The sequence below is a fragment of the Marmota monax genome, unplaced genomic scaffold (assembly GCF_021218885.2).
Source record: "Marmota monax isolate L192 unplaced genomic scaffold, Marmota_monax_Labrador192_F-V1.1 WCK01_AAM20220418_F8-fsc00020, whole genome shotgun sequence".
Lineage (NCBI taxonomy): Eukaryota > Metazoa > Chordata > Mammalia > Rodentia > Sciuridae > Marmota > Marmota monax.
In genome coordinates this window covers 4,629,463-4,655,829 of record NW_026692912.1, presented here as the reverse complement: position 1 = coordinate 4,655,829, position 26,367 = coordinate 4,629,463, and the positions used below count along the sequence as shown (strand labels likewise).

Sequence of the window (26,367 nt, the reverse complement as noted above, 5' to 3'; positions counted from 1 at the left end):
CTGTATGCATGTGTCAAATGAATAAAAAAGAAGCCAAACCAAATTACACAAAGGTGTGTGGCCTAGCCAGGACAAGACTGTGGGAATTTCTGAGACAGGGTGAATCTTCAGCAAGCTGGAGAGGCCGGGGTGTGGGCTGAGATGCACACTGAATCTAGAGGCAGGAGGAGCCTCTACACAGAGGTATAACACTCTACACAGAGGTATAACACTCCTTTGCTATTCCGAATGTTCAGCAAAATCTTCTACACACGTCTGTGTGAACTATTTTGAAGAGAACCTAGGAAAGGGATGTGAGTGTTGAACAGGGAGAATACAAGACCATCAAAGACCCATAAATTGGCCTGATTCAATGGGTGGAGCAGCTCTAAGCTAGAGGTCTCCTGAACAGCCTGGATGACACTACTGCAGGTGAATTCTGAGCAGATTTTATTGAAATCTCAAAGGGCAGAGCACTTCAACAAACATTTGGGATGTGCAGGTTATATTATTCTCAAAAATATTCCCTCTCTTCCCCTGTGCCTCTTTGGGAAAAGTACATATTTCCCAGATTCATTGATGCTAGCCTCATGGTGGGGGACACATTTCCCTCTTGATTTTGGGCTCAGCCACGTGGCCTGCTGCAGCCAATGAGATGATAGCAGACATGACACAGAGGCTTGGCTGGGCTTTCCAAGTTTGACCCCTTGTAGTTTTTACTAGCACCAAGAAAAGACCTTCTCTGGGCCACTGCTCCCTCTTCAGCCCAGGCCTCAAAAAGAACACACATGGAGCAGACCTGAGCTCAGGCAAGTGCAGACAGGACTGACCATAAGTCACTTGGCAGAGCCCAGCCTGGAACAGCAAACACCCAGCTTGCTCAAAGAAGTGTCAGCAAGAACAAATGACTTTCAGTTTAAGCCAATGAACATAAGGGAGTTTGTTATATAGCATTATTATGGTAACCATTCACTGAGACAGGACAAATGTGTGTATGTATACACATGTTAATGTATATTTCAATGATATACATCAATCATATGTATAATATGTGTGTGTTTTTATAGCATGTGCATATTTATATGCCCAATAATATCTGAAGCTACAAGGTTAGAAAGAACATAAACTACCCTGTCCCCCTATTCCCTAATCCTCAGAGAAATCTGGAAGGAAATAGGGCACTCCTTCATGAGGATCAGGACTGAGAAAACAGGAAAATATCAGTGGTAGTTGTCTCCGGGTAATAGGATTATAGATGATCTTAATTTTGTTTTTATAATTTTCACAATGAAAAATTCACATATTACTTAACTAATCAGTTGTTTCACTTACACAAAAATACCTCCTGAGGCCTCATCCTGAGAGCTTCTCTGTTTGAAGTGAAGAGGTTAAATGGCACCCCCTAACATCTATTTAAATTTAAAACTAACATTTACCGAGCTTGTTTGGCTGCTGTACAGAACTGCAGAGGATTCTAAAACAAACAAGAGACAGTTAAAAATGGCTGACAAAAAAAAATGGCTGTCTCCAAGTAACTCACTTCCGGTGCGACAGCCCCAAGTGGTTAAGACTTCCCTGGGACCTGATGCCCACTGGCTGGCCTCCCTGCTGCCACAGCCAGCCCCTGCCCTATGGGCTATGGGTTTCAGGGCACTGGGCTATACAGTTCAGGCACTAAAGATTTGGGTCGTGATACTGTGCTGCGTAACTGAGAAGGAGGGAGGGGGTGAAACCAAACCCTGGTGATAACAACTGAGTTTCGCCCTAAAGGGGATGATTGAGGGAAACAGGCCGCCTATGCAAGTCTCAGGAGGTTAGATCCAAGGAGCAGATTTTCCTACAAATGCACAGGTGGCCTCAGGCCAGGGTCTGGGAGCTCTGGATAGCCCAGGCCATGATGTTTCTCAGGAAAATTGAGTCTTGGGGCTGAGGAGCCTCCCAAGAGACAGCGTCATAGGGTTAATAACTGTCATCCCAGCCGGGCTGGACATGCTGCTGCCCGGTAGTTTCATGTCTGAAACCTAATTCAGTCTTCTCTGGAGGTGCCAAATAGATATTGCCAAGCTGAAAATAAAGAACGGGCAGGAAGTGTAATTTATACGTAAGGTTAATGGAGGCTCTGTGGCCTGTGACAGGTGTACCAACAGTCTCTGACCGGCTGTGCTCAGTTTCTTCTGAGCAAAAAGTAGATTGTAATAAACTGTAAGGAAAGGTGACATACTGCAGCTGCGGAGGTTTAATTTACTGGAGATGAGTTTCCCGTCGGGGTCAAATGGTCTTATAAAACGTCCCTAACCGCCACAGAACATTGTCACAGGAAAATACAAAGGGCCTCTGGCTCCATTGTTCTCTATTTCAAAACTTATTCTCATATTCATCCATTAAACTTTATGCCAACACTTTCTTTGCACCAGACTCTGCAGAGCTTCAGGGACAGAGAGAAAAATCAAACACTTTCACATAAACATATAAATTACATTACAACCCCAAAAGGTGGTACCAGGGAAGAATGATGAGTTGTGGAATCGTCAGTTCTGCCTAGACCCGTGTGGTAGAAACTCCAAGTAGTGTGCCCTGTGATCTCTTCTCCCCTTTTTTTTTTACACTAACAGAATCCGTATTTTGCTGGAGCAATGAGCCCAGCTTCTTCTGAAGATAAAGACAGCTATGGCACAGAGCTGGCTAATGAGATATAAGTAAAATTGTTAGGAGGGATTACTGAGAAAGCTCTATAAAGAAAGGAAGAGTTTATGTAAGTGGCAAGCACCTTTGTTCCTCTTTCCTTTCTTCCTGCCTGCTGCAGGGACCTCATGCTACAGAGATGTATTAGTTTCTAGTTGCTGCTATAACACCCACCACAAAATTGAATAAATATATTTACAAAATGTATATATTATGTTACCCTTGTGCAAGTCAGTCTGACATGGGGGTCACCAGGCTACAGTGAAGGTGTTGGCAGAATTGTGTCCCTTTCTGGAGGCTCTCAGAGAAAGTCACTTCCTTGCCTTTTTTCCAGATCCCTGAGGTCATTCATACTCCTTGCCTTAGTCTTCTTTCATCTTTGAAGCCAACATGCTGCATCTCTTTGAGCATTCTTCTATTGTCACCTCACCCTCTGACATTCCTGTTCTGCCTCCCTTCTCTACTTCTAAAGATTCCTGTTATTACAACAGTCTCGTCCAGACAACCCAGGATAATCATCTCCATTTATTTACTTAACAGTACTGAGGATTGAACTCAGGAGCTTGCACATGTTAAGCAAGCAATCTACTACAGAGCTATGTCCCTAGCCCTTCATCTCCCTATTTTAAAGTCAGCTATTTCGAAACTTTGCTATGGTTTGAACGTTATTTGAGTACATCCCCCAAAGTTTCATGTGCTAGAAGCTTGGCTCCCGGTGTGGCAATGTTGAGGTGGTAAGACCTTTAAGAGGTGGAGCCTAGTGGAAAGTGGTTAGGTCACTGGGGGAACTGCCCTCAAAAGAGATTAATGTAGTTTTCAAGGGATTGCAGTTAGTTCCTGCAAGAGCAGGTTGTTATAAAAAGAGCAAAATGGCCCATGAATCCCTTTTGCTTCTTCTCTTATCATGGGATCTCTGTCTCTTGCACTTTCTGTCACATGATGCAATCTATCATGATGTGATATAGCTAAGGAGGCCCTCACCAGAGGCTGAACTGATGGAGCTGCCTGATGATGGACTTTTGGCCTCCAAAACTGTGAGCTAAATAAACCTTGTTTTTTTTTTTCCCATAAAGTGTCCAGTCTCAGGTATTTTCTTATAGCAACAAAAAACATACTAATACAAACCATAATCCCCCCCTGCCATTTAACTTAACAGTTTTGGGGACTAGAATGCAAACATCTCTGGTGGTCCACCATTCTTTCTAACATAAAGAATATGGTGCTAGAAGTAGAAGAGTCATCTTGTGCCTTCAGAGGATGGTAAGGATGGCTGGATGTGCAAAAAGAGAGAAACTACCTGGGTCCCAGATGGCATAATGGAGGTCTGGAGTGTCTGGCCCCAGATTTCTTATTATGAGTTTAAACCACTGTTATGATCACAACTGAATGCAACTTCCAACTGACACCAGGTGGTAAGAAAAACCTTGACTGAGTAGGTGACACATTAGCTGGTTTTGAAGGATGCCTTTGCCAGGTGGAAATGAGAAGGGAACATGCCAAAGCAGAGAGAATAGCATGGTCCATGGCTCCAAATATCCTATGTCCCTACTTTCACCCAGGAGCATGTGGCCTTGAGTGGCCTTGTCAGCCACACCGTGCTCTAGTTTTGTGGCTCAGCATAGGCCTCAGAGAGGCCCCAGTACCCCTGTCCTCCTTCCCAATGGCTCATCTTGTGCTTTCTTTTGCTGTGCCTTGCCTAGACCCCATAAAATGGGTCTTCAAGACTTGGCTGAGAAGCAAGCTTCCCTCAAGGTCCAAACGAAGACAAAAGGAGGTAGGAAAGGCTGGCTGGTGAGATGCTGGGCCAGGATTCTCCCTGCTTCCCGTAACCCTTTGCTATTGTCCTCTCACCTACAAGAACCAATAAATGTTTCCTTTGCCTGGGGTCTTTCTGTTGAATCCCAAAGAGTACAGTCTCATACAAACTCGGCTTGGAGAGGTTTTTGCCTGTAAACTCAGCTGGGCTTCACTTCAGTGACAATGTTTATAATGCCAACAGTTCTGATACTGCTTTTGTTTTATATGTAGTGAAATGTGTGATAATAATTATAACAATGAAGATCCTTGGCCCTGTTTTAAGTGCCATACACATTAATCTTCACAGTGTCCTGTGAAGAGAGAGAATCATCAACTCCCATTATACAGACGAAGGGTCTCAGACTCAGGCAGGTCACTGACTTGCCCTGGGTCACAGACATGATGACGGGCCAGGATCTGGACCCTGGGGTTCTGGCTGGAGAAACAGAAATTTTTGTCACTACTCTTGACCACCTCCCAGGACCACTTCCTCTTGACCTCTCATTCCCACAAGAAGGCACAGAGCAATACAACATGCTTTCCAGGCTCACCAGACCACAGAGAGTCACACTGGGTGCTACAGTTTGGATCCTGAATGTCCCCCAAATGCCATGTGTCCCCAGCCCATGGTGCCATTGGGAGGCTGCAGAACTTTCAGGAGGTGGGATCTAGTGGAAGGAAGTTAGGTCCTGGTGGGTGTGCCCTTGGAGGGGAGACTGGGACCCTGGCACCTCCTCTTTCTCTCTCTTTGCCTCCTGGCAGCCACAGGTAGCAGTTTCTTCCCCAGATGCTCCCTGCCATCATGCTCCGGCTCATCCAGGTCCAAAATCAACACAGCTGACCATGGACTGAAACTCCTAAAACTCTGAACCAAAATAAGCCTTCCCTCCTTGAGGGTTGAAATCTCAGGTACTTTGTCAGTACTCAGGTACTATGCACAATGACAGAAAGCTGACCCACACACTGGGAATGGAAGTCACTTCACCTAAAGTCTCCTCATAATATGAAGTCCATGAACTGTATCCCACCAAACAGGGATCTTACCTATGCTTAAAATCCTCCATGCAGTAGCTAAGTAGCAGAGTGCATGCCTAAAATGTGCCAAGCTCCAGTACCGCCAAACAAAAACAAACAACAACAAAAAACCCCAAATCCTCCATGCCTATGGTGTACGCCACCCCCCAGGGAAACCCATTCCCTCTTTGGACTGCACTGATCATCAGAATGTTCACTTACAGACTTGGCCAAGTTTGTCTCTCTACTGCTTTCACTACTTATCTGAGTTGTCTCCCTGGGAAGTGCTGAGATTGAGGTAAGTGCACACCATGATTTGTCAGAGCTCCACTCTGGAAAATGGGAAGATCTATGGCAAATGGAACCCATCATCCATGGCAGAGCACAGATATGAATTGAGGCTCAGGAGTCGGGTAGAAACAGTAGGCAAAGTAAAAGAGAAAAGGCGGAAAGACCAGGGGGTGCATGGATTTCCAAGCTCCCTCTTGGAGGAAACTCAGCACCAACTTCCACAAGCAATACCAGAGAAATGTTCATAAAATCCAGGGACCCTTGGTATATTCCCAAGCAAGTAACTCTTTACTATGGAGCTGTATCCCAACCCCCAAGCCCAGTATTTTCCTGATGAGCCTTTGCACCCTTCCCACCATGGTTAAGGGACACAAGGCAGGTCTACCCCACCCTTGGCCAAACGCCCTGCTGTGTAGTTGACATGAATTTGAATCTCAGAAAATACTCCCTGAATACAAGGAGGTGCTGACGGGGCTGAAGGTGCTTAATTCAAACCTCTTCTCTCTTCTTGAACTGCAATTTCACAGTTGAGCAATCAAGTGGGGTGCCTGTCTGACCCACTTGCCAAAAGAAGAATCTCAGGAAGATGCTCAGAGGAGAGGAAAGTCCCAGGGCTTTGTATTTAGCATAAGAATGCAGAGGAGACTGTTGGTCATTCCATGTCCATCTGCCCTTTTTTTCACAGCCATGCAACTAACTCTACAGCTGAACCAGGTGCACTGCCCCACAGAAGAAAGTTCACATTTCCCAGCATCCTTTGTAACTGCAGGTACCCTGTTCTGGCCAAAAGGATGTAGGTGAAAGTGTTGTAGGGCAGCTTCTAGAATCTTCCTTAGCCTTATTTTCTTTAGCCCTTCCTTTACCCTTCTTCTTGAAATGCATATGTGTGCATGTGGAGTTCCAACTCCCACCTTGAACCCTATGAACAAGGACCAATCCTTATAGACAGAAAGGGACAAGTTGAAAGAAAGTTGGGTCCCTGAGGAATTCATAGAGCAATGCTACCAGACAGCTTTGGCTCAGTACCCATGGATTTTTACTGGAGGCAGAAATAAACAATGTATTTAAGCATTCTGGGTCTCTGTCACCTGCTTCTACATCAAATCCTAATTAATACAAGACACTTGCCACATACTGCACATATTGTTGAATTTTGAATGAGTATTCTAAGGAGTCTGCTGAGAATCTGGGGCCACAGCTAGTCACAGCCCAGAGTCTTATCAGTAACTCAGCAGAAGGGGAAAAAAATCAGCCATTGCAAGGCTTGGAATTAATTACTGCTAATCAATCTTTGTAAATGGGGCTTGGCTCCAACTGTGCTTTGTCCTTTCCCTCAGCCCCCCAAATCCTTGCTGCATCCAAAGCCTTAGTAGGGAAGTTTCGACTCGCTGCACAATTATAATCATCCATGTCTTAGCATCTCTTTGGTGTGCTGTGTGTCAATCAGACTCCAAGAGCCTTTGCCAGCTGAATAATATCAGGAAGAGCCAAGGTGTGGTTATCTATGCATTTTAAAAACCACTGCAGCCTTGCAGTGCAACCAACCAATCACCCTGCATGTAAGATCTAACCACATGGAGCTCACTCATGACCCTGAAGTTCCAGTTACATGGTGGAAACAGAAGCCAGAAAATATGTAGTTCAGACGTGAGGGTAGAGACAGAAGCGAAGGTGGTGAGCAGCTCGGAGTTTCACCTGCCTAGGTTTTCCCCCATCCTTTCCTTGGGAGAACAATATCCAGCTTCTTTGCTGGGGAAAAAAAAAAAATCTCTAGGATTCCTATTGGATTTGGTGAAACGACTGATCAGAGAGTTCATATCCTTGGCCAAGGAGTGGCAATCTATCTAACCCAAGCCAACTAGTCACTTGCCCAGAAATCTGGGGCTTGAATCAAGGGCAAACTGCTCCTACAAAAGGACTCTGAAGACATTGTCCCTTTAGTACCTGCTGCTTGGATCTCCAGGCCAGCCTGAGACCTGATGCCAGGGAATCTCTTCATTCCATTCTAAGACTGTTAAGCCTCCTTTTTTTTTTTACCCCTTTCTCTGCCTCTATCTTAATATCAGTTTCTATATTCCAGTTAGAGCACTTGGAAAAATACCGTTTGTTTTCGCACTAGTGGACGCTACAATATCCCTTTTCCACCTTTCGGGAAGATGGTACATTTGTTTCTATGGCAGTCCCCAAATATTTTCATTGTGACTCAATTCATAAGGAAACAGCTTCCTTTTATTTAGATGAGTGTATCTGGAGTCACGGCAGATTGTTTGACACTTTATAATGAAAAATTGTCTGTGGCTCTTAAATAAACAGAGGATTTCCACTTCTCCTTGTAAAAGAACAGGACCTCCCTGACTGCAAGGTGACTGTGGAAATTCAAACCCTTTTCATCATTTTTTATTTTTTTCTCACATCATCCCTGAGACAGAAACACGGTTGAGAAGATAAAGTCCCTTTAATAGGTATAGCTCATGTCCTTTCCCTGTTCAAAAACTCCTAGTGACTTCCTATCACCTCCTTCCCAAATCCAACCAGACTTCCCAGGCTGGATGCTCACAGCTCCACATTCTGCTCCAACCCTGTTCCAGCCTGACACTGTCCTCTGCTGAAACTGACTGCTGGGTACAAAAGCCAAGGAGCAGCTCCCTGCTCCCAACTGTACTTGCTGGAAACAATCACAGAAGCCCAGGTTGACTTGTGACGCTTTAGTAATGTGCTCCTTAAGTTCCTCCAACTGGATTGACTCCCCTTTTCTAAATCTTCATAGCATTTTGAGCCTTTTAGGCACCAGGTACCTTGAATTGAGCTAAAACCCTAAGCATCTTCCCAGACCTACTGGTCCCACCTGTTTCCCAAGTGGACACTTGTTGAGAGCTAGGACTACATATTCTATCACTGTACCTCATGTTCTGCCCCGTACAGACAGATGCTCAGGAAGTTTACTGAGTGAATGAAAAGCAAGGGCAACACACACATATTTTTAAAGTGTTTGATAGTAAAACTGGCTTGGAGATGGTAATATTAAACATATATATATATATATTATATATATATATATTTTAAGTCTTGGCATGGTTTCACTACTTTCCCCTCTATTTTTTTTTATTTTTAATTTTTTTCTCTTTTTTTGGTACCAGGGATTGAACCCAGGGGTGCTTAACCACAAAGCCACACATCCCAAGCCCTTTTTTATATTTTTTAAATTTAGAGATAGAGTCTCACTGAATTGCTTAGGGCCTCACTAAGTTTGCTGAGGCTGCCTTTGAACCCGTGGTCCTCCTGCCTCAGCCTCCTGAGTCATTGGGATTATAGGCGTGTGCCACCATGCCTGGCTTACATTCCCCTCTGAATAACAAATTTAAATATCCAGCTAGTGAGGGGAGAAAAAGAAAGTCAATATCAGATTGATTTATATCTCCATCTCAGTATGTAACTGGAACTTAAAAGCACTTTTTGTTACTGATTGTGACACTATCCAGTTGAACCCCAGAGAAGTATAAGTGAAAACCTGTTTCCCTCTAAGTTTTCTTCAGCCCACGGGGCCAACCTTTCTCCCCTCTTCCTAAGTGTTTCTTCCATCTGGACTCACACGGCTCCCACCCTCAGAGCATGTGCAAGTTGATTTCTGCTTCAGGAAATCATTTCCAAGTGGGAGCTGAGTTTTGATTTCTTGGGTGTAATTCTTACTTGAGTCTGTTTCATCAGAAATAAAGAGTTTTGATTACAGGAAAGTGGAATGATCTCCTTTCGAAGCCTTGCTTTTCTCAGTGATTTATTTAAGCTTTGGTTTCCCCCCAACTGTCTCTTTTTCCAGGAAGAGAGGAAGTCCTGTCCAGCCTCACCTTCTTACCTCCAGCCTCTCACTTGGACTTTCCTGTTGGAGGTCAATGTTGCCACCTGTGCCCCTGGGCAGGTCCCTTTGAGATGACATTCTATCAATCATCCCCTCTCCCCTGTGTCTTCAACCTCTCTCCAAGATGTCTCCTTTCAATAGTCCACACACACAAAAAAATCTCTCCACACTAAAAAGAGGCAAACTTCTCTTGACCACGCATCCTGTTCTAATGACTGCCCGATCACGCTTCCAGATTCCTCCAAGGGCAGTCACTGACTGCTGCCTCAACATCTCATGTCCTCAGCCTTGTGTCCCCTTGCTCCCCTGTTGTTTTATCTACTCTTGAAAAATCCCATGACATCCTAACTGATGCCAGGTAATCTCTAACCCTCTGCAGTGTGACTATCTGAATTCTTCCATTTTATTTTCATTCACGTATTTGCTGGAGATGGAACCCAGGAGCTCTGAACTACTCCCCACAACCCCAACTTCTTCAACTTTAAATACTCTGTTGACAGCTGGGTACATTGGCACACACCTGAAATCCCAGCAGCTCAGGAGGCTGACAAAGGAGGATCAGGAGTTCAAAGCTAGTCTCAGCAACGGTGAGGTGCAAAGCAACTTAGTGAGACCCTGTCGCTAAATAAAATACAAAATGCTGGGGAGTGGCTCAGTGGTCAAGTGTCCCTACGTTCAATCCCCAGTACTCCCCCCTCCAAAAAAAAAAAAAATACACTGTTGACATTCTTCTTCCCCTGTGGAGGCCAGGATGCTATAGTCTGTTTTTGTTAGGCAAGCACTCTACCAACTGAGAGAGAGAGAGAAAAATTTTTTTAATGTTTATTTTTTTGTTTTCAGAAGACACAACATCTTTGTTTGTATGTGGTGCTGAAGATCGAACCCGGGTCGCACGCATGCCAGGCGAGCGTGCTACTGCTTGAGCCATATCCCCAGCCCGCTATATTCTTGATATGAGTCCCTCTTATTCTTTTTTAAGTGTTTATTTCTTTCATTGCTCTTGTTGGTTCAATGGTCTAGTTGGTTTACTGGTTCACTGTACAACACCTGAAGCCTAGTTAATCAGGTCCAGCCTTATGCTGTAATTCCTAAGGAAGTCCGACATCTACCCAACCACCTCCACCTCCAGCATCTCTCCTGAATTCTAGCTTTGATGTACATTTCCATTGTTTTAATCCCTCCCTGTCCCTATGGATCTCAGGTGTCTAAAACCCATCATATGCAAGCAAGACCAAGCTCATTGTTCTCCATAAAGCTGTTCCTCCGCTGGTACTCTTGAGCTTAGTGGCTGCTACCAATGCCAGTCATTCTATCAATCATATAACCAGGATGTTATGCTGACCTCTGACCTGCCCCCCTCCAGCAATCATTACACACTTGCAGCTTGAATTACAATGGAAGTGTATTCCAATAAACTCATCATTGTAAGGGTAAAAGAAATTGAAGTTAAAGTGTAAAAGTTAAAGGGTAAAAGACCAGGCATTGTAAAGTTTCTAAGCTGCAAGGCCTGAGTTAAAATGTAAAGGATTAGGTATTGTTAAGTTCCTATGCTACATGCAAAACCTGAAATTCCTGTAGCTGTTAAGACAATGCTTGGAACAGCCCAGTAAATATTCCCCCTGACTGCTTGGTTGTTTAATAACTCAGGGCTCTGTATGATCTTGCACATAGGCATTGCAGGGCCTGGACCAATCAGTTTGAATGTGTACCCCGTTTAGAACTGACCTATCACCCCCTCCCGACCTGTTCCCGCCAATGTATGTACTAATCAAGTCTAAGAATTGTTGTTTGACTTTCCCGCGGTGTATGATGATTTGTTAAAGGAGACTGTGATGTATGTAAAATCCCCGCCCTCCCCAAAAAAAGTGCACTTAAGCAGTGCTCAGCCCCTGCTCGGGGCTCTGGGCTGCTTTCCCTTCCTGGGTGAGCCTGGAGCCTCAGCGCGCTGAATCGGATCCTCAATAAATCCCCTTCTGCCAATTGCATGAGTGGTCACTTGGTGGTCTCTTTCTCCGACGCTTCTCCGGACCCTTACAATCATGAGTTGAAAATATCATGAAACAAAAATGCATTTAGGGGCTGGGGATATGTAGAGCGCTTGCCTAGCATCCACAAGGACCTGGATTCAATCCCCAGCACCACACACACACACACACACACACACACACACACACAATATATATATATATATTTAATGCACCTAATCTGCCACACTCCAGCCACAGTTTAGCAACACAGTACACAGCAGAGTATGGGCTGTTTCCTCTCACAATTATGGCTGATAGGAACACAACTTGCTGCCACAGCCCAGCATGGAGAGATCATACCACCTATCACTAGCCTGGGAAAAGATCAAATTCAAGTTTAAAGTGTGGTTTCTACTGAATATGTATTGCTTTGCACCATCAGAAAGCTGAAAAATTCTAAGTAGGCATCATAAAGTTAGGCACGTTCTATATATCTTATGAGCCACCAAGTCTTGCTGATTTAACTTACAAATCTCACACCTGCTCCTCTTCCAGCCCTGGTACAGGCTCTCTCCTTCTTTCCCGTAAATGCAACGACCCTCCCAACAATCTCTCTGCCTCTCACCAGGCTCATCTCCTTCAAATCCAGACTGTGCCTGGACACAATGGTGATGATTGCCTGGTGGAAACCCCACAGGGCCTTCTGCCCCTTCACAGGACACACACTCCCAGCCTCCAGGGAGGATGGATCCCTGCACACCGGATGTCCTTTTTTTTTTTCACTCAGTGCCTTAGCTCTGAACACTCCTTTGCCTCAATTGACCTTGATCTCTCCCATCGCCTTCCCCTGGGTAAACAGGATGTATTCTTTAAGAATCTTCTCTGGGGGCTGGGATTGTGGCTCAGCAGTAGAGTGCTCGCCCAGCACAGGTGGGACCCGGTTCGATCCTCAGCACCACATAAAAATAAAGGCACTGTGTTGTGTACATCTACACCTAAAAAATAAAAATAAAAATATTTTTTAAAAAAAGAATTTGCTGTGGTCTAGTAACCGAAAGCTCCATCCCCATCCCCAGTGACAATCAATGACAATTTAAGGTTTATTGCTTTGCTAGCAAAGGAGAAACACAGGGGACTCCTGTCCCAAAGGCTATTATAACTCTCCAGATCAGGGACAGGGGGTTTTAAAGGAACTTCAAGAGTTACATTCCAGGTGTGCTCTGGTAGGGGGTCCCTGGGCGCCCTGGTGGCTGTTAGGATTCACTGGTTAATTTGGGAGAGATTCACTTCCCAGACCTTCTGCAGGCATCTCCTTCCAGTAGTGGGTGTGTTCATTCAAGGGCAAATAACTAGGGGAAGAAAAGATAGCACTGTCTCCCTAATCTTGTTAGGGAGGAGGAAAAGGAGAAGAGAGGGAAAAAAATTTTTTTTTTTTTTAAATAAGCCTTAAACTCTGCACAGGCCTGTGATCTCAGCAGCTCCGGAGGCTAAGGCAGGAGGATCTCAGCTTCAGCAAAAGTAAGGCACTAAGCAACTGAGTGAGACTTCGTCTCTAAATAAAATACAAAATATAGCTGGGGATGTAGCTCAGTAGTCGAGTGCCTCAGAGTTCAATCCCCAGTATCTCACACACACACACACACACACACACACACACACACACTTCTTGGTGCCTTTCTTATTTGCCATCTTATCTCGGGGACATATTTCTATCTGCAAATTTATCCCAGTGTATCTAAAAAAATTTTTTTTTAGTTGTAGATGGACACAATACCTTTATTTTGTTATGTATGTGATACCGGGGATCAAACCCAGTGCCTCAAGTATGCTAGGCAAATTCTCTACCACTGAGCCACACCCCATCCCATATCCCATTGTATTTTAATCACTGGTTTATGGAATTGAAGCTCTCACTCAAGCTCATCAACACTGTGACAGTAAGTGCCATTTCTTCTCTTTCTTTGAATATGGCTTCTAGCATCCAGCTGCCTTGGCTGGAATGAGGAACTAGCTCATTAAAATTTCTCAAGTGGGCTGAGGATATAGCTCAGTTGGTAAAGTGCTTGCCTCGAGTAATAAGGCCCTGGGTTCAATCCCCAGCACCACAAAAATACATAAATAAAATAAAATGAAGGTATTGTGTCCACCTACAACTAAAAAAGATTTTTTTAAAAAGTTTCCAATAAATGTTAGCTAAGCAGATGAATGTTTCAGTGAACACATAGTTTCTCAACTGGAGGTAGCTTCAAGACAGATTCATTGGCTCAATTTCTTCAGCAGAAAATGATTTCTTAAAAGAACAAATTCAAAATAACAGCAACTCTGGACTCTTGACTCAGTATAAACAACTGATTTGAAAGAAACTTGGGCATGGTGGTGCACACCTCTGGACCCAGTGACCCAGGAGGCTAAGGCACAAGGATCACAAATTCAAAGGCAGACTCAGCAACTTAGTGAGACCCTAAGCTCCTTAGTGAGACCCTGTCTCAAAATAAATAAAAATGGCTGGGGATGTGGCTCAGTGGTTAAGCAACCCTAGGTTCAATACCCAGTAACCACCCCCCCATCAAAAAAAAAAAAAAGCAACTTTTCTTATTTGCCTTCTCTGAGATAAGGTAATTTAGAAGGCAACAAATACCCCCAATATACAATTTCATTGGATTCCAGGTGTGCATGGCTGTGTGTATATGTAATTGCTATTGTTATACATTCTATTCATTCGGGAGCTCACCTAAATAAGATCAGAGGTGGAAGACATCCAGATACTCAGGAATTGGGTCAGAACAATGTGGAGACTCCTGGCCTTTACTCTGTTCCACCCTGTGATTCTCATTGAGTTCACCCCTTCATGCAGGAAGCATGGGGCTTCCACACCAGATTGTGAAATTTGTTTACGGGGTGCATCCCTCTCTGTTTCCTCATTGTTTTTACCCTGTTTACTCATTGTTTTTACCTAAACCCAGCATTCTGTGATAGCTTTCCTGATGAGTAAGGCTAATTCCCATTAGCCTCTCTGTGCGTGCATGTACCCCCAGATGGCTTCAGTCACGGCTCTTATAATTGCCCAAAGTGGCAATTACCAACATATTTTTGCTTGCTGTCTGTACTAGAGGTCACTCGTTGCTTTCAAGATGCTTGAGTTAGCATCTCAATGAGTCATTCATTGAAAAAGATTATTTCATGTCCCACAAAATTAAGGGTAAAAATAGCTAACATTTATTGAGCATTTACCAGGAGCCAGACAATGTGCTAGTTTATAAGCATTATTCATTCCTCTGCACTCCTCAAAATAACTACTACAATAATCTACTCTTGACAGATGAAGAACTTGAGGTCAAGGAAGGTCGTGCCACATATGACCCACCACTAGTACATGGCAAAGACTGGGAAACCGACTGCCAGATGGTGCTGCCTCCTTCCTGCACATGAAAGAGCTTTGACACCAGAAGTTTTCAGTATTTCCTTTTTTTGGGGGGTGGGGGTTGGACAGGGACACAATTTTCTTTTCCAACATCTTGATCAAACAGAGGTGCTGTGGTTTAGCAGAGAACTGACTAGAAGCTCCACCCACACCATCTCCCACCTCAGCTCGGAACCCAACACGGGGCTCCAGGAAAGGAAGCCAGCAACTCAGGTATTGCCATGGCTCCTGCAACGCCAAAGCTCACGTCTACTGCAGGACCCGGGTTCTGAAAGGGAACATTTTCTCCTGCAGCCACCTGCACTGTGGGTTTCCATGAGCTGCTCAACAGGCTACTAGAGAACCAACAGCCCTTCTGGCCTGTGAGCCCTGGAGGGGAGGATTTTTTCATCTGGAAAGTACAAATGACAGCTTAACTGTACCTGGGACCCAGACTCAGAAGGAGGTTGGAGGCAGGGCCTATGGCAGGGCCTGGAGGCTTGGTGAATCCAAAGGATTCTCCCTGAAGGAAACTCCATCCTGGGTTTTGGTTCTGTTTTTTTTTCTTTTTTCCTATCTGTGTTTTCCATGTTTGACATTACCAGGTGACAAGTCCTTTTCAGAGGAGAAATGTGTCACCCCACTGGGATAATTCCAAAGTTATTCTCAGAGTTCCTGCTCAGAAGAGATCAAGCCAATCAGGAAGCTCCTCAGCAGGGGCTCAGCCCAGCGGATTGTTTCCTCTTGGGTGCTTCCTGCTATTGTTCTGGGTGGTGTTCTCAGAGGCCAGGCTGCTCAGCCTGTCCCTTCCTCTCCCCAGAGTGGAGGGCTGCCACCCTGCTGTGGGTCAAGGTCTACCAGGCTCAGAGATTGGGAACCTAGCAGGGAGACCAGGGCCTGAAGTGAAAATGGGGGGGGGGGGGGTCCGGGCCCAGGTGGCCAGGGAAGAAGCCACAGCACTTAAAATGCTTGGGAAGCACCTGTCTCTGGTCTCTGTGAACTTGAAGGAGAAGTATGAAGTGTTCTGGGTCATTTAGTAATATTTATCAAGCAAGCGTTGAGCTAGGGGCAGAGAGTGGTGCCGGGTCTCTCTTTTGGGAAACTCATCACCAGATGTGGTGGCACATTTCTGTAATCCCAGAGACTCAGGAGGCTGAGGCAAGAGGACTGCAAATTCGAGGCTAATCTCAGCAACTTGGCAAGACCCTTAGCAACTTAGAGAGACCCTGTCTCAAAATAAAAAATAATCAGGATGGGGAAGATAACTCAGTGGTAAACACCCCAGCCTGGGATTGAACCCATCTCCAGTGCCAAAAGGAAGAGAAATGACTCAGTGAAGCTCTAATTGGAAGTCCCGTGGGATGGGAAGAAAGATCCTTCAGTGTTCACTAACTCTGCTTAGGGAATGGGCCTGGTAGGATTTCAGGAGCTTGACACTTTTCTGTAAGATCTTGAAGGATGAGACAAACCACTGACACCTTTGGAAGGCACGTCTGGTCAGGTGACAGCATGGATGACGGGCTCTGAGTCAGAATGTGCAAGAAGGGTCCTAATGAGTGAGGAGGATCTGGGAAGGAATGAGGACTGGAATGTACTCATGATGGGGAGGGTCAGGTCCCCTATGTGATGGCTCATGAAAGCCGTCCTAAGGAGTCTGATCCTAAAGGCAACAGGAAGCCATCTGAGTTTCCTGCTTGTTCATTTTAAAGGAGTAAGGGGATCAGCTACCTTCTAGAAAGACTATGTCTGGGAGGAGAATGGATTTGGATGTGTAAGAGAGGCACAGAAAGCATAAAGACCAATTAGAAGTTGTCCAGGCAAGAGACGGTAAAGCCACACATAGCCTGGTCTACAGTGGGGAGCAAGAAGGTTCCATTTATTGATGTTGACATTATAATACCTTTGAGGATTCTCTAAGTCAATCTTTTGGCAGTGGTGTGGTCCCAAAGGCTGGGCTGAAAAGAATTAAGCAACAATACATTGCGAAACTATAATCAAAAGAAAAAAGATGAGGTTGCCCAGTAGTTAGAATTTGCATGAGGTTAGAGAGACCCCAGGATTTCCCTCCTCCCCATCTCACCCACCTCTCAGCTACTTCCCTGGCAGCCCAGCTGCCTAAGGCACACAAGGCTCCTATTCTTGAAGAAAAGGTATTTCTCTTCCCATGGGTAGTCTACGGTAAAGGTTTGGCCAGGGCATGAACTTGAACCTCAAGCCCTAATAAAGAACTGAAAGTGTCTCAAACCCATGAGTTCCCACTGCAAGGGCAACCCCAGCTTCAAGGGTTATATCATGGCCACAGAAGGAGATGGTTTGGAGGAACAGACTCCAGGATTATTATGGGGTCTGGCAATTGCTAAGACTTCTCTTCCTTAGAGTCAGGAGGCTACATCAGCATCCTGTGCTACACATTGCAACCCTGAACTGTTGGTTTCCCCTTAGCACAAGCAACGAAGCCTCTCTCTCATTCCCCTGCCATTCTTTCACAACTAGACATTCGGTCTTTAAAATGTCAATCATAGCTGGATATAATCCCAGCAACTAAGGAGGCTGAGGCAGGAGGATCGTGAGTTCAAAGCCAACCTCAGCAATTTAGCAAGGCCCTAAGCAACTTCTTGAGACTCTGTCTCCAAATAAAATATAAAAAGGACTGGGAATGTGGCCAGTGGTTAAGAGCCTCTGGGTTCAATTAAAAAAAAAAAAAGTCAGTGAGAAGGCCCTAAAGGATCCTTTTCCAGGGGCTCTGCTGGTTTTGAGGCAGAAGCAGAACCATCCTGGCTCTAGCTCTTGGGCGCACCCTTGTGGCTTGGAGGCTGCACAGGCCCAGAGATGGAATAGCCTCTGGGGAGGAGTCCAGGCTGCCAAGTGTTCTGAGGCTATGGCCAGCTGAGTGGGCCAATGTCCCACCACATTTATTATGGAGTTTTTAGGCAAAAACTTTAGAAACTAAAAATAATGTTTAAAATATTCCTTAGTGAACTTCATCCCTATAAACTTTACCCTAATTCAGTAAAAAAGATAGCTGGATTCATAGTCACAGCTATTATGCTGAGAATGTTGCACTGAGAATAATATAGAATTCTGAGGTTTCCAGCCCAAAATGCTCTCTGTAAGAGTTCCCTTACATCAGGAGCCTGCCAATAAACACTTCCAGGTACAAAATAATTCATTGGTAAGGATCAAAGCAAAAGGGCAAAGCCAAATTAGAGTAGCTTTTAGCAACATGTTAGATCCAAAGGAAAAAAATGTTACTCTCAAAATTTATCCAGAGATTTTCACTTTTAATTGAGGCCCACTGTTATGGACCATTTAAAATATAAATCTTAGAGATAGGTTGAATACTCCTTTTCTGAAATGCTTGGGACCACCAGAAGTTTGGGGATTTTAAAATTTTGAAATATTTGTATATGCATAATGAGATATCTTGGAGATGAGCCTCAAGTTAAACATTAAATTCACTTATATCTCATATATACCACATACACATAGCATGAAAGTAAGTTTTTTTAAACAGCCAAACTTTTTTAAATATTTATTTTTTAGTTATAGGTGGACACAATATCTTTTATTTTTATTTTTATCAGTGCTGAGGATAGAACCCAGTGCCTCACACATGCAAGGTGAGTGCTCTACCTCTGAGCCACAACCCCAGGTAATTTTTGAAAATATTTTAAATACTTTTGTGCATGAAACAAAGTCCATTGGTATGAGATCTCCCACTTGTAGCATCATGTCAGCATTCAAAAAGAGATTTTGTAGCACTTCAGATTTTGGATTTTCAGATTAGGGATGGCCCAAATAATTCTTTTAAAAAATGACTGCCTCTTCCTGCTAGTTTGGCTTGCACAAGATTAGCACCAGGCATCTCCATATTCAGCAGGGGTTCTGCTCCTCAAGTTGCTCTACCATATTTGACATTTCTGGATCCTGAGACTAAAGGATAATTACCTTCTGAAAAGCATAAGGACACCTCACCATTACCTTTGACCATCAGAACTCCAGGGCAGGCTACACTTAGTTTGGAACTAGGGCAGAAACTTTAGTATGGGAGGTTGCTCACTGAGGCTATGACCTGGGACCAGAAGTAAATAATTTTGTGTGAACAAATGAATGATTGCATACTTCCAGGACACATATGAGAATCCTCATATTTCCACAAAATCCAAACTATACTACTACTACTACTACTACTACTACTACTACTAACAACAACAACAACAACAACAATAATGGCAAACATTTGCACAATGCTTTGGAGTTCACAATGGCCTTTCACAACAATTGGGAATTATTTTATTCCTGTGTTATTGAGAAGAAAATTGGTTGTGGGGGGGGGGACAGAGAAATTAGCATCCAAATACCTTTTATGTTATAATCTGATTTGTGTTAAGTCTCCTTGATTGTTTTAGCCCAGTGGAAGCAACAGGATACCTGCAAACCAGTCGCACTTAAGAGTTTGACTGATCTGAGTTTTTGAACACAGCTTTGCCTCTTCCTGGCTGGACACTGGGGTCAGCTTCTTGCTCCTTTTCCTAATACAAGATGGTTACAATGAATCATGTGGAAGAGAAACTGCAAAATTATGAAGATTAAGTGAGTGAATGTTTAAAACATCTCAGAATACTGCTTGCCATGGAGGCAGTATTTAATGTTTGTTCCTCCTCTTTCAGTTCTTTAAAAAAAAAAAAAAGCCTGGGGCAGTGGCGCATGCCTACAATCTCAGCTGCTTTGGTGGCTGAGGCAGGAGGATATCAAGTTCAAAGCCAGCCTCAGCCACTTAGCAAGGTAGTAGTCAATTCAGTGAGACTCTGTTGCTGAATAAAATATAAAAAGGGCTGGAGATGTGGCTCCATGGTTAAGTGTCTCTTGGTTCAATCCCTAGTACCAAAAAAACGAAAGTTAAAAAGTTAAAGACTAGTATCTTAAATACTGCATGCATTACTTTACAAGACAAACAGAACATGCTGTTAATAAAATAAATTCAAATTCATCTTCTTAATCCTGAAAGAGGATTGGGAGGTGGCTGGGAAGATTCAGGAACACCTATAGATTTTTATGTTAAAACAATTTTTCAGAGAATGTGAATAAATTCCATCATTTAAATGCTTAAAGAATAATTAAATAACTAATTATTGGCTTCAAGAATCGTAAAAGTTAAGATTGTGTGTCCTTTTATGTGTTAAAAATAATTCAGGGCTGGGGCTGTAGCTCAGTGGCAGAGCGCTTGCCTAGCATGTGTGAGGCACTGGGTTCGATCCTCAGCACCACATTAAAAACAATAAGCAAGTAAAATAATCCTCAGCACCACATTAGAAAAATAAGCAAATAAAATAAATGCATGCTGTCCATCTACAACTACAAAAAGAAAAAAATATAAACATGATAATAATAAACCAGAAAATTCATCCAGAAAATCAAAGTGAAATCCTCTGTGCTGGAGAGGCTTATATTCACTTGGGGAGCCATCTAGTGGCAGGTAAAGTCACTCCACAAACAGAGGGACTGGGGATTTGAGTAGTGTCTGGTTGCAATGGCTGTCCTTCTGTGAATGTGGTGTTGTGAGGTTCCCTGGGAAGACAGAGTTCATCATATGGATGTTAACATGTCCACAGCCCTAAACACTTCGTAAACTTGTTCTCACGGGATTAGTGCGCTGGCCCCTAGTGTTGCACACAGAAGCCTCCAGCTGAGCCACAGAGCCAGTAAACCTAATTTGCCACATGCTCTGTAAAACCTGCTGAGAGGGGCCCCTGAGGGTTGAGCCTGGGAATATGCAAACTATCTTCACTGAGACCTTGCCTTTACAGGGACCATGTGACAAACGGGCTACACAAAGGCAATAATGAACCACCCAACCAATGACCCAACACCTCTGACACTCCCCGCCACAAAGACCAGATACAGTGCTGACAGGGACCCCATGGCTCCTTCTACAGGACATGCTCCCACTCAGCCCTCTCCTCCCTGAAGCTGGCTCTGTATGCTTCGCCAGAACACGTGTGCCTGGTCTTTTGCTTAAGGAGCAGCTCCTTCACCCATATGTCTGGGAACCCACTGACCTGGGCCAGGAGTGATAACTGGCTTGTGAGGTCAAACATGAGAGGAGGTTCGTGAAGGCTAGGGGCTCTGATGCAGAGCGGGGGCATTTATCTCTGCAATCCCAGCACTGAGCACAGACTTGCACCAAGTCAACCTGGGTGCCTGGGGGATGGAGTGGGGTGCACATTGCCTCCCCATGCTCTCCTCCTATCTGGACCACAGTAAGGGTACTGCCATGTCCCCTCTTGAATAGGGAGTTCCTCCTGGAGCATGAATGGGTCCTCTGCATCTTTGGATTTCCGAAGTCCAGCCAGGGCTGACAGCATACTAAATCTCTGGGAACAGAGGTTCTGCCATGTGGCTGTGGTGTCCTCCACTCTGAGTGCTGAGAAGTGGCTGAGGAGCTAAACAAGTTCATAAATGCACTCCATCTGTAAAAGAACTGAACTCAAAAGAAACAACCACTATAAAAGAAGTCATTGGTGGCCTGGCCCCTGACAATGGACAAGCAGCTTCCTGGCACTGCCTTTCAGGGGCCCAAAGCAATGCCAAATGAAGGGCAACTGAACTACTGACTACACAATGAGAGAATGCTGCTGTTTTGACCACATCTCTCCCATGAAGGCTTTGCCTCCGGCCAGAGAAAACAGGATCCACAGAGGATGAACTGTCTGATGCATAAGGAGAAAAAGATAAGAGGAAAACAACAAGGTGAGCAGGCGCACTCTATGCTAAGCATTGATTAGACCCCCTACTTACATTAACTAAATAAAGCTTTGCCACAGCCAAATGAGATGCACACCATTGATTCCTGATTTGAAAATGGGTTAAGTAGCTTACCCAAGGTCTCCTGTAGTTAACAAGGCGTGGAACTGAAATTCAGAGGAAAGTCAGGCTGATGCTAAAACCACATTTTGATAGGAACTTAGAAAAGCTGCCTTTGGCCAGGTTCAGTGACATGCGCCTGTAATCCCAGCAGTTTGGGAGGCTGAGACAGGAGGATCACAAGTTCAAAGCCAGTCTCAGCAATGGCGAGGTGCTAAGCAACTCAGTGAGACCCTGTCTCAAAATAAAATACAAAATAGGGATGGGGATGTGGCTCAGTGGTTGAGTGCCCCTGAATTCAATCTCCAGTACCCCTGCAAAAAAAAGAAAAAAGAAAAGAAAAGCTGCCTTTGCTAACAGCAGTGACTCTTAGGCCTAAGGATAAGAGGTAACTAAAACCAGGATAAAGCTTGGCACCTCTACCTTCATTTTGTTTCTGTGTCCTTCATAACCTTAAACTTTGTGACCTTAAACTCAGTCACTTCTCTATATGTAAGCATGTTAATAATTTAAGGAGTGTTCACCTAAAAACTGATAGTACAACGTTTCTTAGACCTAAATTTACCTAGTGTATCTTGTCCCCCTTCAAGACTAAGGCAAGTTTGTAAGGATATTTACAGCATCCTGTTTCAGGCCCCTAGCGTGGGTCCAAGAAGTCTCTAGTAATTGCCCTACACCTTCCAGGAACAGCGGAGACTTGCAGGCAGATCACCCCATGATGAGACTGGCCCCCTAAGCAGCCGTCCTCTCACAGAAACCACATTGCCCCCTTTCAGGGTCACAGGTCTGACAGATATACATCCTGAGCAGCAAATGGAGATTGCCCTATGAAGTGACAAGGACTTCTCCACAGCCACCTTGGAGAGCCAGAACTGAGAGAATTATCAACCAGACCACAGTCTGACCAAGATCACTTAATCACGTTTACCTCTTGCCCTGGCTAGGATTCTTCCTCCAAAGCTCATGTCAGCACCCTGCAGACAGGGCCAAGATGCTGGATCTCACTTTGTCTTCCCAATATGGCTATACCGATTAAAGTTCCTTTCCTGGACTTCACCATTTCTTTTTCTACTTGGTTTTTGGGATGAGTGGCTGAATGTGGTTTGCTGGAACCCCCCAGAATCAGGCTTCTGGCCTAGAACTCTGGTAACAAAGTTGCATTTACAATAAGATCTTGTTTAGCTTTGGGAACTACTGGGGAAGAAGAACCTCTAATTCATGGTAGAAGTCCTTTAGGGCCCAAGATATTGCTGATATTAAAAAGAAAACACAATTAAGCAGGCCTAGAATTAGTCTCCCTAAATTGCCCAGGCTGACTTTGAACTTGCAATCCTCCTGCCCTAGTCTCCCAAATTGCTGCCTGTGGCACCACCATGCCCAATGACCTTGGGATTTTTGAATGACCTGTTTTTTTTATTCATCTTCTGGTGTCCTGGATTGGTAGAGTGTCTTCCTCCACTGCACCAGATTCAACTTAAGCTGGCCACATGCCCACCTGGTTCACTGTCTGCCTTTAAATTCTCTCCCTCCCTTCTGCTCTAACTGTAGCATGGAACCAGCATCCTAGCTTCACCCCTGCGTTTACTGCAACTTTTAAGAGTGCTCCACAGCCTCCAGAATAAGTTCTAAGTCCCTCCAATTAGCATTCAAAGCCCTCCACAACCTGGGTCCATTAGCTACGCTGGTCTTTTCTCCAGAGCGGCTTCTGTGATTAGACCTGAGATTATCCCAGAGCAGCAGCCCCTGGGAAGAAGGCCCACCCCATGGCTGGCCATGCCGAGGCTCCCGATGGAGGAAGTGACTCTTGGAGAGCAGCGATCTGCTGTTCATCCTCCTCTCTGTGTCCACGCTCCCCTCCCTTTCCAAGAAGAGCTAATATACCAGAGACGGTGACAGCCGAGGGGAGCCGAGTCCTGCCAGCTGTTCACAACAGGCAGTTGAGCCAAATGAGGTTGGTCTGCACGAAGTCTCCATGGCACTGCCAGTTAAGCTCCGTTCCAACACCCACGTGGCCACGTTTTCCTCACGATGGCGTCATCTGGTAACTCAAGTCCAGCTCTAGAGACAGGATCCTGCTGGAGGCTGAAAGGAGTCATGGCTACACTCTGGTCCAGGAAGGGCTTTCATTTCCATTCTGGTTGCATCTCGTGATATCCGGGTCAATTTGCTCCAACTCAATGACAGCCATTCAGCTCAGGTCCCAGCACAGCCTTCACAGTTCATTTCCTATGAGCCCGAAATTTCCTTCCAATTAATTAAGACACATTGAACCTGACTCTGGATATTTTTTTTGAATCTTTTTTTGGAATGGGTCCATCATAGTTTTAAAGCATTCAGGTATTAATCTTCCAATAGACGGTTCTGGGTGGGGACCAGAACATATGTCTGGAGTCAAAGTTAACTCTCTTGGTGGCAAGAATTTTTTCTTAGAAAGGAACCATTGAACATTAAATGATGGGATGCACATGCAATAGAAACCTAAAGTCCAGAAGTTTCAGGAGACCTCTGAAAACTCAAAGTTAAGAAACTGTGAAGAGTTGTCTCCCATAATTATTGGGTGAATGATAGGTCTCTTGAGGGTAATGACTATGTACATCATTCTCATCTCAGCCTCTCTAACCTCACCTGGCTTTCAACACGGGTGAATAACTCTTACAAAGGTTAACCTCAGTCGAACCTCACTGCGATAAAACCTAAATCCTAAGGTCCTCCATGATTCTCCCTTTCTTTGAATTTCTACCTTGAGAATAATAGGACACCTGTCAGCACCTGCTATATGCATACTCCATCCACTGGATGCCTAGGTTGTTCAACCCTCAAGAGCAGGAAAAGATATTGACTTCCATAACTCCAACATCTAGCCACATGCGTGATGCTCAGTGGACACTCATTTAATAATCCTGATCCAAATGAATGTCTATCAGTCACTTCAGAGCAATAAGTTGTAAGTGTGGATGGTTTGTGGCAGTACTTGTCCATATTTCTGGGCTAGTGAAAGCCACATCAAGGAAATAGTCTCCTTCCATTAGTTTGTATCATGATTACATCTCAATCAGAGTAATGGAGACAAAGGCCCAAACGTTTGGCTGAAGATATCTATATAGAGAAATCTCACCAGCATTTATACCTAGGGTTACTGTGGGTGTATCACTTGTTCTTCATTCTTTTCTTCTTCTTTTTGTAAATACACAGGAAAGCCCTCAGAGCCAGGCAGTGTACCAGGATCTGAGAATACACAGGTGAATTCTATACCCTCCCTGGCTCCAGGGAGCTGAGACTAGAGGAGAAAAGAAATATAAACAGTTCCTTATGTGTTCTAGGCTTAAATTGCCAATGCAGAACATTAAAAGATTGGGGCTCACTGCCGGGTGTGGTGGCACATGCCTGTAATCCCAGCAACTCAGGAGGCTGAGGCAGGAGGATCACGAGTTGGAGGCCAGCTTCAGCAACTTAGTGAGACTGTCTCAAGATAAAAAAGAAAAAGGGCTGGGGATATGGTTCAGTATGTTTAATACCCACCACCAAAAGCCAACAAAACAAAACACAAAAACAACAATAACAACAACAAAACACTGGAGATCAGGGAAGCAGGATCTTAGGAGTGTGTTAACAGAGGCTTGAAGGGGTCCCAACCAGATAAAGAGGAGCCGATGAACATTCCTAGAAGAAGGGACATATGTCCAAAGAACAGGACACACAGCTGTATCCAAAGAAATGCAGGCAGTTACTAGGAGGGCCTGTAACAGCAGGACGCAAAGAAGGAAAACAAGGCCAATTTAGTCAGCAGGTGCCATATCGTAAGTGGCTTTCTAAGTCACAGTAGGGAGAGGACTTTATCTTAGAGTCCAAGGGGAATAGGGACGGGGTTTTCAGCTGAAGAGCAACATCATTAGATAAAAGGGTTGAAAGATGCTCCTGGAGGCTGGGGAGGGTTTGAGTTAGACACAATGCTGATGGAGTTGAGGCAGGTGAGTGGCCATTGCAACAATCCACATGGACCGTAACGATGGGCTGGGTTAGCGCCACGGCAGCGGGAGGGGAAAAGTGGGAGATTTCAAGAAATATGAACCATATAGCACAAGTGACGAGGACGGGCTGAGCTCTAGGTTTCTGGGGGACATTCAAATGGCAACGGTCAGGAGACAGTGGCTGTATGTGTAGCCAGAAAGTGAAACAGGGAGGGACGAGTGGTCACCGTGAAGAAGCCACGGCAGCCAGTGACTGCCCTCGGACTGAGTGTGAGACGTGGGGAGGAAAGGAGGGGACTCAGGGCCAGCATTTCAAGGATGGAACAAGGAAGAGGAGACAGAAGTCAAGGACAGTGTGACGTCAGGTCAACCAAGGAGAGTGTTTCATGAAGAAATAGGGAGCGGTCAGCAGCTTCCACTGAGATTCAACAGTCCACTCAGGTAAGGATCCAAATGTCTCCCCTGAGCTGAGCTCCTAACCGGCCACTGCTTGGTGGCAAGTGTAGGACAGTGAATGGGGGGTGGAGCCGCTCAGCAGAGACAACTGCTCCA

General features: G+C 44.7%; 1 protein-coding gene across 3 annotated transcripts in view; it reads right to left on the bottom strand.

Moving 5' to 3' along the window:
* Positions 1-26,367, bottom strand: part of Palm2akap2 (PALM2 and AKAP2 fusion) — a 459,101-nt gene that overhangs the window by 213,487 nt on the left and 219,247 nt on the right. Inside the window, exon 1 of one of the 3 annotated variants that reach the window (XM_058581621.1) lies at positions 23,729-23,747. The exons of the other annotated variants lie outside the window; for them this stretch is intronic. The gene's annotated coding sequence lies outside the window, so the exon portion shown is untranslated. Of the gene's footprint in view, positions 1-23,728; positions 23,748-26,367 lie in introns of those variants that run through there. 3 annotated transcript variants of the gene reach the window in all.